Raw genomic sequence first — 18,841 nt, forward strand, 5'->3', positions numbered from 1 at the left:
GTGACCTGATGCCTGGCAGGATTTCAACAATCTAGGTGGATTTGAATCCATATAGAATAGAGAGCTCTGCTATCTGGAACTGCTAGTATTTCAGTCTCCCATTCCAACTCGCCATCTCACAGTACCTTCCCACTGAAATGCCATGGTCTTCTTTCAGAAGTAAGAAGCTATCTGAAAGCATATTTGGTAACAACAAATGTGGACAATAAGATTCTGGATGGATAGAACATTCTGAAGAGTAACAACTACAAATTCTTTCACAATCAAAGGCAATCACATGCAGCATATCCAGTAACATATTTTCCAGAATAAATAAGGAAACAAATGTACCCAGGTTCCTGGTATGAGATTAAGCAAATGAAAATGTGTAAGCATATGTAATTCATTTTTTCAGTTGAAACACTAATTTATGATGTCTGGTATAATTAAGATTGTGAAAACATGGAGATCTTTCATGTACTTTACACATTTTCAGCTAAGCAGAACTGTGTCTTTATTGGCTCTGTTTTGTAAATATTGAACATCAGTCCTTTCTTGTACCTTTTTATTTTCTTTCACCAACTGCTGAAGTCTTCATTTACACTGCACAGATTATCCTTAGCAGCAGGTAGGAAGCAATCAGCAAGGTGTAGTTGGCAATAGGTCTAATTTTCATTACAAGATGGAGAGAGCCAGGGGACATGACATTTGTCCAACATAGTCCAGGAGGTCTCTATTAGGAAAATTGACTCTGGAGGACTGTAGTCTTGCTGAGAAGACACTGAAAGAGGGAATGTGGAAGATAGGTGTGGGGTTTTTTTTGTTGTTTGTTTGTTGTGTTTTGTTTTGTTTTTTTTTTTATATTTGATGTTTTACTTTTTCCTTCTTTTTTTCTTTTAATCATTAGAATAATAAAAATACAAAATTCAGAATGAATTTCAAAGCATTCTAAAATGCCAGGAAATGCATATGATTCTCTTGCCCTTGATTACCCTGAACTTACCAAATGAAAAAAATTCACAGCAACTCACCAATAAAACTATCAGTGACAAATATGAAGGAAGAAAACGTGAGGTTTTTTTGATGAAGGAAAATCCTGGCTAATTGAATTATTTCACTCTAGTTAAATTTTTGAAGAAGTAACAGTATAAAATAAGGGCAGGGAAACAACTGACAGATACTGAAATAAGACACAAAAATTCAGAAACTGAATGCCCCGGGGTGTCTCCTGAAGTTGATTTAAACCCCCTCTCCTCTAGAGTCTCAATGGCTGGAATTTTCCCCTTTATGTCCTGTTATTTTTTGTTTCAGTTTTCCTTTGAATAATCACTCTGGTGCCTCCCTTCAGTGAGAAGGAATGTTGTACACTTTAAAGCATTAAGAGAACATTTTACAGTGATTTTGTTTTCACTAGATCTGTAAATACAAAGAACTCTTTTAAACAAATGAATGCCCAGAAGGCTGTATTTTGTTTCCTCTTTAAATAATATATTTGATTGCTACTAGCCTTGGAACTAAGTTTCCTCCTTTACCCTAAAATTGGGATACGGCTGCTTTGTTAACTTTCAGAGTATTAACACATCTTTTTACTCTTACTCAAGCAAAATTCCCAATATAGTCAACAGTATAAATTTAGATTTGAATATAGACTGCAGTTTCTGCTTAAAGGTATTGAACTGTAGGTACATCTTGAGAAATTATTATTTATGTATATCTTAAATATAATGGTCTCAAGTATATTAATATTTATGCATATTTACCTGAATAAGATCCCTGGAGTGTAGGTGAATAGACTTTTTTTTTTTTTTGCAAATGTAGAAATGAAACACCAGATTGATTGTCAGTCTGTCTGTACCATAGCAGAGTAGTGAAATCTTGTCTTCTGAATGTTGGGTTAACATATGAAATACAGGAGGAGTATGCAACTACTGTCAGTAAGTTATATCTCTAATTTGAAAAGGAAAGTAAAAGATAATATATATACTTAAAAACACAACATACATCTCTCTCAGAGGTGCAGGAGGACTTATACAAGCTTCTCAAATAAATTCTCTTTTGAGGCTTTTCGATGGGCCATGGAATTTCAGATCCCTGGAATTATAGGCAACTGACAGTTAACATAAATATGTGAAGAAAATGAACACTGAATGGATAAGTTAAGTTTTTGCAAAGCTTTTTTTTTTTCTAAGCACTTTTATTTAAAGTCTAGAAGATATAAAATGTAACATATCTCAAACAACTGCATAAAGCTTTAATATTAGTTCATAAAAACTCAAATACTCTGATAAAAATCTTAGTGTGGCTGTTTATTCAATATAGTTTGAGGCATGGAGAGCTGCAAAGCTAGGGTGGGGCAAGTGAAAAGAAAGAAAAAATACAGAAGAGTGAAACTGACACTGTTCTTCACAGAAATCTCCAGTCAGAGAGAACTGCTCTGAAGAGATGACTCAGTCCAGAAACTCTGATTCAGTCTTGATTTTAGAAAAAGAGCACTCTCAAATCATTTTGGATAATATTTTTTTTTTCTTCATATACTACAGGGCAATGCATTTCACAGAGAGTACTTAACTACTCTTTTAATCTCTCTCAAGTTCCACCTAAAGTGTTGCAGAAGTTCATGCTGTGAAATACTGGACAATTAAAAAAGGATACTGGATAATTAATTAATTAAAATTAAAAGTTAGTCAGACGTACTAACTACATAGGGAAGCCAAGTTGTCATTTCACCTTGATTCCTTTATCCCTATATTTTCCTTTAATTATCTTTTAACACAATCTTACTGCCTAGGTTTTCACATAGTTTTATTAGGATCTACATTACAAAGATCAAACAAGAATGGAGCACAGCTACTGTTCCTTTATCATCAGTCTGCTTACATCTCCAAATTACACTAACTTTTCATGATTTTATGGAATTACTTCAGCAGTATAAGTTATTATAGGATAAAGCTTCTTGCCATATCCATACTTCAAAAGATTCCTTCACACGCACCATAAGCGCAGTAAATATTTCACAATCTAAGTTTAGTAGTCTCAGAGATCCCTATCAAAAGTCTTGAAAATGAAGAAATTAAACACAATTGTGAAATTAACTGTTCATAGACAAAGGTAATATTACAGACCTTCAACAGCTTCACTGACTAAGCTATGTTAAAGGATCTCCAGCCCAACCTCAAATCCTCATTAGATAATAGAGAGTACACATTATATTCTCTATACTTTTTGTTATGAAGGAGAACAGAAAGAACAATAGTGTAAGTAAAAAAAATTTTTTGAAATGAACACTGGCAGTCTGAACTTTCCAGATAATATATATATATATATATATATATTTTTTTTTTTTTTTTGTATCACTGTATTAACTTCAGTGGGCTATGCTTGAAATTATACAAGTAATTCTATGAAATGAACAAATCACATAAATTGTAACAACAGCAAAACCCACTAACTTTCAGTTCTATTTAATTTCTAAGAGAAAATGATTTCATTTTGCACTTCATGTCAACAGATTTAGGTTAAAAGCTTTTTTATATTCTTGAGTAACTGCAGCAAATGTTGCTGTTTGCTTTCATATTAGCTGTGATGTCCATCTCTACTGTAATACTTTTTCTTGTACCAGTTTAAGTATCATCCCCACATGAAAAGGCAGAAAGGCATTGAAATTATGTAAGGAAGTCTTTCCTGAAAACAGGCAGTGTTGGAACAAAGGGAAAGCAGCAAGTAAATCTATCCTGATCCTCTTCTGCTTTCTAAAACTTTCTCAAGTTCTGAGAGATACAAGAGAAATGCAATTAAAACAATTTACTAAATGCTTTATTTGCCACCTGCCATTCATTGAATACCTGCTGGTAAAAGTGAGTTTTTTTACTTGCAGATTTGCCCTGATAGACTGGAATTATAAAAGTTCGTGAGTGCTCCAGGAGCCACATGAGGATAAATATGGATTCAATCAAATCAAATTTAGCAATATGGGGATAAAAATTGAATTACTTTCATGTTGTCCCAAGGATATTTTTGTTAAACGGAACCAGGATAGTATATGAAGGCACTTTTGTTAAAAATGTAGAAAAGCATATACTGACTGGCTGATTCTAATATAACATTGTTTACTATACAAATTGCAAGCCCTTACAATTTTCAAAAGTTGTTTTTGTTATAGTATTGTTGGGTTTTAATCCAGAACTTATCATACAGAGAGGCTTATAGAATGTTATCTTTGTTAAATCTAATTGTCATTTTTGAGGGCTTTTTTAATATATATTTGTGATGTGTTTGTGTATGACCTACTCTTGTTTTTATAACAGCGGATCTACTGGCCAACTTCAGCAATATGACAGAAGAAATCCCAAAGGTTTCATTTCTTGGGCGGAGGTAATCTGAGGTATTCATGCTTCTCAGATCCCTCTTCGTCACTTGTAGTGTAGTACCAATTAGATTCCCAAGGCAGTTATTTTGCCTTACCTACTAGCTTTTGCTGAGTTCCACTACTAACATAAGTTACTATACATTTGGGAAAAGAAGAACGAACCTTTTACTGGCCAGTACTGAAAATGCTGGAGGTCGGTGGCCCTGCCTGTGGGCCAACTTGATGATCTTATGGCCCCTTCCAACCCACACCTATGGGTGGAATTCTAATTTTAGAATTCTGTGATTCTAAAAAGCCTATTCCTCACTAGAGAGTGAGAAGGGGGAAGAATAGAACAAAAATCATTTTTCTTTATTTCCTTTGTTTATGGAACTCCTTGTGAAGGAATTGGAAGCTACAAGAGCAGGTGATACCTATGGCAAAGCCAAATGTGGCTGAGAGTACAGATTTGAACAACTCCAGTTATAACTGCTAATACAAGCAACTAATTATTACAGTACAGATTTATTATTACATTACAGAATTCTTTCTATTTAAATACATCTTATTCCTTCTTACTGTCTTGGTGTGGGTTTGTTTGGTTGGTTGGTTGGTTGGTTTTGGTTTTGTTGTTTTTTTTTAATAATGTGATTATAAGGGACAATTGATTGTCCTAACAATGTCAGGCTCTATCTGATTGTTTGCTTCTTCAGTACAGAGACATTTATAACATTTATAACTAATTCCCACATTGTTTACTAAAATTCACCTCATCATTTTGATGAAAGATATTGGAAGATCTTCTATGTGATGCATAACTATACATCATAAAACCAGGCAACTGGATGTTGTAAAACAGAAACACTCTCTAAATGCTGAAGTATATGTATAACTGACAGTGACTATTCATCTGGCCTTATATTTCAGTGATCATTGAATTGATTGAAATTCAGACATCAAACACATGGCATGTCACCTTAAGAACAATGTAATTAAAGCTTAAAAGCTTTCTTGTATAAAAAAAAAGGCAGTTCAACCACACTAGTCAATTTTCATTGTTTTTCTGCCAGTTTCTTGCAGAGTTATGAGAAAACAACTAATAGTACAAATGATATCAGGAACACAGTTATGGTGAATGAAGGAGTACGCATGTAAAAGCATAAGAAATAGATATCTCAGTGTACAGAAAATTTCATTGTCTTTTTAGGATGTTAAAAACAGGCATGATACATAAACAGAAATTAATACCATTCTGATACAGATTTTTGACTTCATCTAAATACTTCCAAAATTTAAGAACTCAAAGTCAAGTGAAAATAATGGCAACAGGTACTTGGCATCATTGACAAGTAAGGATTGTTTGGAAAAAAAAAAGTCAGAATTAGCTAAGTAAATTTCATAAACTAATTTATTTTATGTTACTATTCTTCTGAATCAATTTAACTTGCTCAGTTTATAATGTCAGCATTTACAATGTCAATAAAAATATAGCATTATACTAAAATGTTGGGCAGAGTTTCATTTCAGTAAATCAAAGAGATGCCACATTTTCATTTCAGCAAGTCATTTCTAGTAAAAACAAGGTCATTATAAAGTCATTCTTTTTGGAGACTGACAAGAAGTATATATAAAATGACCCCATAAGGATTTTAACTAGAATGTAGAAAAGATATGGGTAAAGTCTAAAATGGAGTGGAAAGGAAAAATGATACTTTATCCAGTAAAATATTTCAAATCTCAACTGTCTCAGTTTCTAGTTCTTCAGTAGATAATGTTAAATAAAAGCTAAGCTAAAGACAAAGAATTATTGTTAATTCTCCCAGTAAAATATTAAATGCTTTTATGGGAACCATGACAATTACATCAAAAAGAAATGCAAAATAAATATTTTAAAGCTACAAGTTTCATTTAAACTTTGGGGGAAAAAAACGTTAAAAGTTTTTTTTCCTCTAATGAAATGAGCTCTTTACATATAAATTATATTGTAATAACAGAGCTCCCTGGTGGAAAAGAGTTCCTTCTCCTGCTGGCAAAAATTAAAATAATCACAGATGGCTAATGATCAAAAATACTGACTGACAGCTCTGAAGTACAAGGCATAGATAATATTCTCAGAGCTACAATTTATTTATACTTAGAACTGGCTTTAGGCACCCACAAAATCTGGGTTTATGATGTCCTATTATAAAAGAGATCTTTTAACCACCACTGCAGTTTCTGCTGCCAAGGTTTTTCCTTAAGACTAAATTGATCTCCATAATAATTTCACCAGTATACTGTGAACTAGTTATTGGAAAGAATCCTTTATAATTAACTATATTTGTTCAAACTTTAGAGACATATCGACTCCATTCCTTCTACTTGCATTATACTTAAAATATATATTTTCTTTGGAGCTTTTAGACATACTGTATTATACTTCAGAACTGATTTACTGCAGAAGTCAGTAAGTGCAAAGAAAGGGTCCCAAAACATTTTAGTTTCCTGCACTTAAATAATGGTGTAAAAAATGTCCAGTCTTTTTGATAGTGTTCAAAAACTTACTAGATCTCATTCCCATTTAAGTTAACTGAAATGCTCAGTTCCAACGGGAGCTAGTTAAGTTTGTAGGCAATTCTGGCTGTCTCAGATATTATTTATTTTCTTAAGGCTCCACCAGTGTGCTAAAAACTTTGTAGAGCAGAAGCCTATCTCCAATTTCAAACACTGTCAGTGTTGTAGGCTTGCAATAGTTCTTACTTTTCAGTATGCATCCAATTTGCATTGCCATATGTTTCTAAGAGAAAGTTTGACTTTCTGAAGTGGAATTTCCAGCTTTTCTAAACGAGAAGAAAAAATGGAGTGAGATTCCAGATCTATTGGAAATGTCTAATAAGAACGCAAGTTTTAAATACAACAAAACATTATCTTTGGGTATTTGGAATATATTCTTAGAATCATAGAATGTCTTGGGTTGGAAGGGACCTCAAATTCCACCCTCTCTGTCAAAGACAAGGTTGCCAGCTGATAGATCAAGTCCTAGATCAGATTGCCCATGGACCTATGGAAACACAGTGTGACAGAAGGTCTGTAGAATAATTTCTTCTTCCTCCATGTAGCTTTCAGCTACATATAAGAAGATGGCTCAGAAAAGACAGTTTCTTCAAACTTCACTATTGATTTTTTTTTTTCTTTTTTAAATAAGCAACCACAAAACACACACACAAAGAAAAAGAAAAGGGGGAGAAAAAGAAGAACTTACCTTTGGAAAAGCTATATAAAATTACACATATTACTGGACAAAGAGAATTCATGAGGAAGCAATCTTCAAAATTTAAAACAGCAGGAAAACTGATAGTCAGAACTTGTACTTGCTAAGCTTTTGCAATTCATCTCCATAAGCATCCAAACCTTCATCACCAGATTACAGAATTAATACAGGAACATTTCCCAATGTAGACAGTGCTACTGCAGATAAATTGAGATTCATTTTAAGCAGGAATAATTTCAGCAAATAACATATATTATTTCCTCCAAACACAAGTACAATATATAAGTTATAGACTGTCTGTGACTTACTGGCATTCCAGCAGCCACAAAGCATTCATCTGCTAGCTAGCTTGATACTGACTTCCTATGGCAAAAGCTGGTAAACTAAACAGGATTATGCAACTTTATTATCCTTTAAAAAAAAGGTGGGTTGTTTTTGTTTTTTGTTTTTGTTTTGTTTTTCTACTTTCTTCTGATAAAAGACATGCTAGTACTTACAGGGCTTCACTTTTAAAGAGAATATATTCATTCTACCATTTCTGAAATTCAGTTACAGGCAAGTGAAATATCACAAGTAAACTACTTTACTGAACTGAACAACAATAAACCAAAATTAGTAAAATTATCAAAAGCATGCCTGAGGCAACAGAAACTTTGGTATTAATTTCCATTTCTTTCAAGTGCATTTGATGAATGATGTGACAAAAGAATCCTAATTAAAGTCAAAATCCTGAATACTAAATAAATTAGAAGTGCCACTACATTCATCTTCTACAATGATAATACTGCCTCTTCTGCTGCTTCTCTGTGCCCCTTTGCTTACATCTGTGGCAGTAATTCAACAAAGGGCACTACCAGCACAAATGAGGGAATGGATTCTTTTACCCCCAAAATAGAGAGATAATAGGACAGACTACTCTGTTTCTCTTCACCACCTTCAATTTACACGTAGAAAGCCTACCTGGAGCATTCAAAGTGATTTTAGACCTTTTTCCTCTCACGACTTAAAACTTGATGAGCAGCACTGCAGTCTCTACAGCTCAGCAGCCCTGTACTAGTTGCTATGTTTGTGGTCATTAATTTTTTATTTATTTTATTAGTGGAGAATCATTAAGTACATATATACTTGGGATAACATATAATCCTAATGGGCTGGAAAGGCAACACTGAAGGGATGAAATTCTATGGCTTGTGTCACACAAGCCAGGCAAGACAATCATAAATGACCTTAAAATCTATGAATCTTTCAAGGAGCTGCCCAATTCAATAAGCAGACTGGAACATGAATTATGACTCCCAGGAGACATCCTTCCCCTGCTACCCTTTTGTTCCAGAGAGTAACTCTGAAATACTTTAGGAGGTGTTTATATCCCCAGCGTGCTCAAGCAGTAGGCTCATCTTTTTCCATTTTCATTCCACTACCATTTTCCCCTCAAATACACTAAAAATCTACCAATGCAAACAAAACTAGTGCCCTGGTGTCTCTAGCTGCCATTTGTACTAAGGCCTGTGACAAGATCAGTCCTAAGAACACGCTGTAATCAACCAAGAATTCAAAGGCAGATGTGGAGTCCAATCTTCCAACTTTGACAGAGGCTAATAATGGGACCCTATTAGAGAAAGTGTGAGGACATGACAAGCACATAATACTTCTTCAAATAATTCTCATGGACCACACCAATTTAGATTCTGTTGTGAATTTCATGTCTTAATATAGCTCATGATATAATGCATATATGCAGAACACTTATAACTTCTCCAAAATGATAGAATATCCTGCCACTACAATAACACAGGCCACAAAAACAAGGTGTTCTCTTTTATCTTATCACAATGATACCCCACTTCCCAATTCTTTTAAAATATATGTTTTTTTGCATTTTCTAAGTGACTGAAGGGCCAGAACTTCTCTCTTCAAATCTTCACATTGGTTCTATGAAATTACTTTTTTTTCAGAGGAAATGAAAGAACCATCTTAATTAAAATGATAGATTGTTTACTTATATCTTGTCTGACGTATTTTAAGACCTGATTTGACTCCTAATCTAGCTTGTGAATTCTAATGGGCTAGATTTTTTAGAAATTACTGCAAATAAAAATGAAGCTTGTGTACACCCAGAACATAATTTCTACAACTCTTGTCAGCAGTTGAATTTTGTACCCCTAGTTTTCTCCTGTGAATTTTGAATTGGTCTTTTAGAAAGGGTATTTCTTGATCCTAATTTTACTAGTGATCATTTAGTTGATCATGGTGTGTTGTTGGACTAATTATCTTGTATAGGTAGGTATACACATATATAATTAATTTCATAAGAGAGATGTACTAAGACTCATACTGTTTTGAATTGAAGTCATTTATTCAAGTGCCCATGTTCAATACGGAAAACTGAATATCTGTAGCACTAGCTCTTGAACTTATACTTCGTGTTTAGATACCAACTAGTGAGATATTTTCTTTCAGTTTCACAAGAAAATGAAAATTTGCAACACATCTCTAATACTGCACAAGGAGAGAAGAATTTGTCTTCATGCTTCTCCCTCACACAAACACCCCATGATATAGGCATATGACCTATATTTTCTTGTATGCTTAAAAAATTCTTTAGAGTTTGCCAGTCATTGAGCTTGCATATTTTTCTTTTTTGAATGTACATTTGTGTTATATGGAACTTTTTACCAAAGAACAAGGTAAGCAGAAGCTGTTTCAAAATGAGTGATCCAGTCTTCAGAATTTAGTAGCTCAGGTGCCTACTTTGTAACAAAAACATGAGCAGAAGCAAAGACTTCTGAAAGCAAATGCAGTAGAAGATGTTGGAAATTTAACCTATCTTTTTCATAGTGTCCCACAGAACACTATATAGTTTATCAAAGGCCCATGCAAGATTTTATTTCTTAGGACTAGAGCGGGCTGCGTTTGGTTTCTATCATCACTTTGACTTCATTATCACTGACCTTGATACGTTCTGTCACTGTCTGCTGTGATCCCTCAGGATTAAATGCACAAACGCCATTGACTTATATACATGTATATGAATTGTCATCTTGGATTCTTAATAATTGATTGTCAAAGCACTTCTGCACAATGAACCTTGCCTTGTTGGCAGAACAAGTGCCAGTGTTCAACTGCTTTTCTTTGGAGCATGTGAGTGTCAACAAGCGTGATAAAACATAAAAGCTTGTCAGTAATGACCCAGTTGATGGTACTCAGAACTCTTGGCTAAAAAATTTAGAGAAAACTTTTTCAAGTTTTCTACTGCTTTTTTGGTGTGTTCATTTTTGTTTCTTCATAGCATAAGGCACAACCATCAGGAGAAATCTAGATTTGATTAGTGATTTTCAAAGGAAATTATATCCCTGAAAAGCTAGAGAAGTAAAAGATAATCTTGTCAGTAGTTTCAAAACAGATACATGATTTGAAATAATTTGTAAAATTCCTAATCTTAACTACTAGGTTTTTCCAAGCTGGTAGTTTCACTAAGGACTCAGGTAGAAACTAATTATATTAATCACATTTAATTACATTTCTTTATATTAATTAATAGGGAATAAATTAGATCAAAAATTCAATGATGGAAACCATTTTTTTATCTGGGAAAGGCCAGATTACATGCAACTAGTGGCCAGGCATGTCAATCAAGTTTAAAAAGTGAGATTAACGGAATGACAATTTGAAAAGTTCCTTGCACATGTCAGAATGGTTACAGTAGGTTGGTTAAGACAGGTGTTTTTTTTTCAGGTGTTTTAAAACTTTGAGACATACCTAGGCACCTTTATGTTGTCAATGTATCCTGGAGTTATAGTGTACTGACCATAAAAGAAATCTGTAACACACCGGACAGAGTGAACTGCACCTGTTTTTTAATGTTTCCCTATTCCTCTACAGGCTTATAGTATCTTTTAATGCCACACGAGGGAAAATTTGGATCTTTTATCAACTACTTTAACAAAGCAACCCATTTAAATAATGTGTTTGGAACTGTAGTCTACGGAGATAATCAGTAGCTTATTAACCTTAATCATAACAACACATTAACACTATCTGGTTTCATGTTGACTAATTTGCAGAACAATGGGGAAGAGCACACAGCTCTTAAGACTGTTTCTAGTTGGCACTGCATAAATACAGTGACCCTCACCTGAAATGTCAGAGACTTAAAGAAGCTGTATCATATGATGAAGGAAGAGAGTAGAGAAAAGAGAATCATGTAATCAGAGAGTTAGTTAAAAAGTAAACACTTGTTAAACCTCTGGACAAAGTGAGATCGTCATCAAATAGAAACCTAGAGCTCAGAATAAAGGTCAGATACCTTTTATCATGTTTGTGTAGCTTCAGTTAAACTAACAAGCAGCAGCATGTGCTTAAGGTCATAGTTAAGCACTTTTGCCTTGATAAATGTGCTCTGTATTCAGTGCCTCCCTTTCAAGAGCATGGTCATATTAGAACTCTGATCTACAAGAAAACGGCAGACATCAGAAAAGAAAGCAATTTACTTGGGAACAGAAATGAGTTACATCTTCACTCATTCATTTCAGATGGCAGCAGGAAATAATAAGTTAGATAATAAAATAACAATAAATCAAAGCTACAAAAATGCAGTGGATAAGCCTCATTTTTTTTTTTTTTTTTAAAAACATTGTTTTAATTTTGAGGAATAATAGTGCACAATCTATTGCATCCTTTTTAGTTCCATGAAAAATAAATAGGAAGAATACTAATTTTGGAGAAAATTTTAAAAATGCTTGAAGGTAAGAGAACATAGTAGCTGGCCAGCCTAAGAGAGCAGAAGTGAAACAAGACAGTTGGTTAAAAAAAATTGTTTTCACTGAAACTTTTGATAAAATTATTTCTTCCAAAAACTGGAAGAAAAAAAAATATAATTCTAGAAAAACTGTAATATATACCTGAATAACATTCCAAGAGAAAAGAATGAAGTTTTACATTCTATATTTTGAAAATAATTGTGCTAAAACTGTTTAAACGTAAAATTCAGGTGATGATACCTAAAAATGTATAATTAGAACCAGTTCTGCTACATCAGATTAAAGAAATTCTAACTCCTCTGCCTTTTAATTGAATTGTACCATTACATAATGTGGATTTAAGTGTTTAAGGCAATAAAAATGGTTATTGAGCCACAGAAAGAAATGCCTTCATTGTATGATGTACACATCACAGAAAAAAAATTGCAGATTTCAATTGGCCAGAGTGTTTACACAGGGTAGGATTCTGCTATAGGGAAAGTTGTTTTTTTTTTTTTTTTTTTTTTTTTTATGATGCCTTTGTAGCTATTTATGTGATAGAAGAGTAACAATATGTCTATGCTTTGAGAAGAGTTCAAAAACAATTTCTGCAAATCACAGTTGAAAAGAGAATACAGAAAAGTATGGTAGTGCTGCTGCAGCCATGAGGATCTCAAAACAAAGGTGATTAGATCTCAGTTGCAATAGACTAGTCAACTTGAAAAAAAGTAAAATTAGAAGAACATTGAGGACAAACTTTTCAGGTGTCAAATAGAAGCGAGAAATTGCAATGTGCTATAAAAATATTTTTTTAAATGAAAGAAGCATTAATGCTTCCTTCATAACACAGGTTTCATAACATATATGAAAATTTCTTAAAATATTAAATTAGCTCAAAATTACATGTTCTGATATTAAAGGAGCTGAAATTAATATAGAGAATATTTCACCAAAATTTACTTGATACATCATAATGATTTTATAATGGAAGATTTAAAGGAGAAAAAAAGAAAAATAGCATAAGAGTAGTAAGCAGCATACAATTAAACTGGGAACGGCAACCGAGTCCGATGGGGAAGGACAAGTCTCAGGATGCTGTGTAAATAATGCTAGAGCCAAAATGAAGCTTAAGCCAACTGTCCTTGACAGAAAAACAATAACATTTTGGAGAAAGAATTACTTCAGCAAGACCTCATTATTTCAAAAATACAGATTCACAATTCTCAAGATGAAATTATTGCCATTTTGTTGCATGACTGGTGCAGCTAAAAAGGGGCTCTACAAAACAAAACTTCTCCACATTATCCTGAGAGCTCCAAGTCTCTCTGACTCAGTAGCTGTTTTTCTCCCATATGTCATGGCCCTATCAATCTTAGGTCACATTTGTGACATCGTAGTATCCTATCTGATAAAGCTCTGTGGTGATACAGGTTCTAAATCTGCTAGGATCTAAACAAGAAGAAGAAATAGTAATGCATGTGGGCCACTGAAAATGATTTAGGCAGAAATGTTTCACAGATAATATACATAAGTCACACAAGAAATATTAGGTCATGCTAGAAAAATAAACTTGCAGAGCTAGGTCTCTGGAAGCAGATATCTATCTACAGTTACGTATTTATGTCTTCAAATTGTTTTGTGATACTGCTCATAAATAAGCACAGGTTCACATTATCGAAAGCTGTATCTTTATTTTACAGCAGCAATGAAATTTGCAACTCGTTTTGTAAGGCTGAACAACTTGAATATTACTGAAACTAATTGTGCTATGAACAGATTCCACCGTTAGTGTACGTATGCTGGTCTGATCTGAAATAATGTGGAAAATGCATCTGAGTATGCATCACTCTAGGCAAATATTGCCCATAAACTTAAGCAACTAAGATTTTATCTAAATGGCAAGCACTGAGTATAAAAAACTGGAATTAGCTTTCTGAATGTTATTTGGTATCTAACGCTAACAAACTATGAAAACATTTCAGAGTGAAAACAAAAGCTGATGTCATCTCTTATACTACTTGCCTGAATCTTAGTTCTTTACCATACATTTTGCTTATGTAGTTGAACAATACCAGTTTTGATAAAACTTTAACGTGACTCCACTAAATAAAGAAATCATCTTTTTATTCAGTGCCATTATCTTAAGTATCATGCACACTGCCATATAGTGACAAGACCAACTACATTTTGGCTTAGTTTCAATGTAAAAATTATAAGGTGTTGATTTTAGTATCACTCTGGCAATGTATTTGAAAGGATATTAATGAGTATCAATGTCATGCTTACTCAAAAGAATTCCTGATGTCAGAGTGCTACTTTATATGCTTTTAAAAATTACTAGTATAGAGCAGAATAGAGCTACATATTTTGATAAGCATTCTGTATCTTGTTAGCTAAGGACTGGATACAAATGAAAAATCTACCTACTGTATTCAAACATCTTATGTTGCATTTTTTAAATCTGATGACAAAAATAACTGAATTTCAATGGAAATTTTCAAGATTATCCAGAAAAAAATTAGAAGCAATTGCACTATTTAGCTAAAGAATTTTTCAGTTGTTAAGACAAATATTTCTTGAGAATTTGTTTGGATTATTTTAAGAAATCCCAAGTAGTCCAAAGAATTAATTGGATAGAAATCACTATGAAACTATGTTTTCTTTTACAGAATGCTTCATATTTTTTCCTTAACAATTTTTTCAGTCCCCTAGGAGAGTGAATTCAACAAGGAATTAGATGAAAATGGAAGCTTCTGCTTCAGAGAAGAGAATGGCAGCTAGACAACAGAAAACAGATGCCAATTATCTGCCAGTGTCTGCTATAGAACAAAACATTTTATGACATTTACTTTGCCTTAGCAAAGCTGCAGTTGATGTCAGAGAAGCACCAGTCAGCAGGTTCTGAAAGCAGGCTCTACACAGCCCAGGATCTCAAATCATTTCTTACACTTTTCTAAAGATGACAGGAAGAAAAATATTACTTTCTATAGCGTAGCAACAAAGTTAGATGTATTAGCACAGTCTTGAGTAATGCTGTCTTACACTGTGAGACCAGACTCACTTAATAGACTAAGTGAAAATAGAATTTGTGCTGCTTAGACTTAGGAGCCGCAAAATGAGATTTCTTTTGTCACATACTGAACAGGGAAGAATTCAAGCTGCACAACAGAGAATAAAACCAGTCTTTTGCCACTGTATTATCTATCCTTATTTGGCCAGAGTAACTATCTGTAAAGTGGACTAGTCTGCTTCTGTTATCCAAAGGAGAAACACAGGAGTTATAGGTACTACTTCAAGGTTAACTTAGCAGTAATTATTGAAAATGTTAAGACAGACAGGCAGCAAACAATTCTCTGAGTCTACGCTGACACTCAAAACCTTTAATGTCATTTGAAGGTAACTCTAACATTTTTATGTAGCAAATATTTTAGATGATTACACTGACAAAACATGGCCTACTGCTTATGATAAACCTATCAGCATTAACTGTACAGACACCTCTGGAGGTGGAACTTATATGGATATTAGGGAATCAAAATCAATTGTCAAAGCAATTAACTGACTAGATCTTAGGTTAAGAGCAAAGGTTAGCTACCCAAAGCACTGTACCTTGAAGAGCAGTGCTGGCAATGAAAGGTAATATAGTTGAACGAATTTGGCTCAGAGGTGTATACACTGAGGGGAATACTACGTGTAAATACATGAGATTAATGAGAAAAAAAATGTATTTTTTTAAAGAAATCATATGCCATACTGCTGCAATTACCTGTGGGGGACATCTACTTTCCATTAAAAAATAAAATAAAATTACAATATCATGTACTTCTTTAACTGAAGAATTCATTGTAGTAGTGAATATGGTGAAGTTCAGACATTATTCAATGAGGACAAGCATTTACTTACAGCACTTACAGCTTACCAAGCACTATATTCACACTAGTCCAGCAGGGTACCTGGTGACAAGAATAAATCGCCAAGTCTCATTCAAAATACTGTTTACACAAAGGTCTTGATACTCAGTGTAAGCATATTAACAGTTTTGGGGACTGTGTTTCAGAGAAGTCAGGCAGAGTTAAGTCCCCGTCAGGTCAATTTACATGATTACACAACACAGAGAACAAGATAGAACTGACCAAAGCAGCTCCAGTGTTACATTATTTCAACACAATGTCAAAACCTATTGTTATTTCACAGGTAATTCACTATTATTTTTATTTATGTTGTGACTGAATGTTCCAAGGTATATTTGTAAAAAATTAGAAAATTTTATTTATATTTAACAAAAATAGAAATGATAATCTCAATAATATTGAGGTTTTTTAAAAAAAATAAAAAGGAAAAAGAAAAAGATTCTGCTAAGCATGTTGAGCTATGACTTCACTAAGAGTAGAAGTTTTTTTGTATAAAAAAAAGAGTACACTTTCTCTCCTACTAGTCAGGAATTCTGATTATAAGGAATCACTCTGTCAATTATTACACTTCTCACAGACTTAAAGAGGTGGCTCAGCAGTGAAAAAGGACCAAGACTGAACTCACCCTCCCTGGATGACGAGCCAGCATGTAGAAGAACAGGGGCTGAAGGCTTGAGGAAGATTTAACGATGTCACGATGAATGCTCTTTATTTCTGTGGCCCAATAGAGCAGTTTTTTTCTCCTGTGTATAGTTCCACAGATTTCAGGTGAATCATTCTGCAGAATTAAGCCACTGATGATTAAGTGTTTGAAAACAAGTCCAAAGCCAGAGTCTTATTTTAAGTCTCAAAGACAGGTAGTTTCTATCTAACCTAATAGATCAGAACCTTGACGTGCTCATTAGCTGAGAACCTCTGCCCTCCTTATTAGGCCCAATTCTCTCAGATGAACTGTCAGTTAGAAGCTGCTACAATTGTACACAGGTAAAATTTCATGTCATTAATGAACCTGAGTGTTTAATGATTTTGGATGCATCAAGTTTACCCAACTTCTTAAAAGATCTTTTCTCAAACATAATAATGGCTGTGGCACCAAGGATCATTTGCAGAAAAGGTTGTTACTTCCCAGTCCATCAAAACATCAGCTTTATGTAGTTATATGGTGAATTTCTGACAGAGTATGTATTGGTTTCTTAAACAGTGGTTAGAACTGCTACTACTAATGCTGTAATTCAGCTTCACTGAGATCAGTAGGAGCTTTAAGTAAATAAAGTCCACAAAGATTTTAGAGCTCAGATCATTAGCTACAATATGCAGCTTTCACACAATAAATGTTACATTTGATTTAAAACCTTTATTTTTTCAAGTAAAAGTTAATAAGCCAGGAATGTTTTAACTCATGAACATCTATGAGTAACATTTTATTTTTGTCTATTATGAGCAGATGCAAAATCAAGATTTATAGTAGAAAAAGGAAGTTCTCGACTGAAGTAACGTAAGCTATATTCTACACTTGATTTTAGCATATTTTATGGCCAATTTTATCTGAACTGCCATATTCTCTTTGGTAGAAAAGAGCCAAGATGTTTAGCAGAACTGAAAGCGTCAAATTACATGGCACCCTCTATAAGGCAAAGGAAAGAGGAAAGAAACATTCTTGTACTGGACAGGCAGAGATTTCTTTTGAAAATCTTTTGCATAAAGAATGTAGATAAGTAGAATAAGAGATTTTTGAAGTAAAATTAGCTCAACCATGTTCTAAGTACTGAACCCCACTCAAAGAGTAATGTAGATTTTTTCATGTCTTATTGCTGTTACAGCTACAAGTTTCTGACTTTAATCTTTGGTGTTAATGTGAAGGATTTTACTGTCTACAAGTACTGGTGTCGTATTAAAAAGTTGAGAATATTAAACCCAAAAGGACAAGTTTTGCTCTCTAACAACATTATTTAATCATGCCTAAATTACATTGCATTCAGGATAACAATAAACAGGTGATCCCCATGCGGGGGGGGGAAGTTATAATAACTTGGTGTTATATTACAACTGTACAATAAGTGTGAAAAAAACAGGACATGGTACACACAGAAATTTTGCAAACACTTTGCTCTCAATGGCCAGTATTTCAGCCACCAGAGTTGAACAGCATATCAATAACTCACCCATCAGTTTAAGAGAGCACCTTACTACAATTCTAAGATGAGAGATTCCAGAGAGGTTGAGTGTCATCTTAGACAGGCTAGCAGTTTTGGTACTTCCCATTATGGTGGCAGATATGACAGAAGAGAGAGAGTAGCTTTATGGACCTACATTTAAGTATCTTAAAACTGTTTCACTGCTCTAGGTCAGGCAACAGAGTAGGTGGGAATCTTGTGTACTGACTGATATATTGTCATGTACAAAGTTATATCAAAGACAACTTTTCTCAGTTATCATAAAGAAAAAATACTTTTGGCCTTAGACCAACCATCATTTTTGTCCGTGATGTATTTGCTAGTTTAATCAGATTATCATGAGTATAGTTCCACAGTGTAGAACTGAACAGCCTGCTTTCTCAGAAACACCATTCTCATTTCAAAAATGTTAAGACATTAGATTTCTAATGGAGCATCCGTAT

At 33.8% G+C, this 18,841-nt stretch overlaps 1 long non-coding RNA gene across 1 annotated transcript; it reads right to left on the minus strand.

The window, feature by feature from the left end:
* Positions 1-493: 493 nt before the first annotated feature.
* LOC149917505 (uncharacterized) lies at positions 494-16,994 on the minus strand. The gene is made up of 3 exons (XR_016467502.1): positions 16,850-16,994; positions 1,981-2,070; positions 494-760 (listed from the first exon to the last, which is right to left on the minus strand). It is a non-coding gene; the product is annotated as an uncharacterized LOC149917505 (long non-coding RNA).
* Between the last annotated feature and the right edge of the window lie 1,847 nt (positions 16,995-18,841).

Source organism: Phasianus colchicus, chromosome 6 (genome assembly GCF_987193195.1).
Source record: "Phasianus colchicus chromosome 6, bPhaCol1.hap1.1, whole genome shotgun sequence".
Taxonomy (NCBI): domain Eukaryota; kingdom Metazoa; phylum Chordata; class Aves; order Galliformes; family Phasianidae; genus Phasianus; species Phasianus colchicus.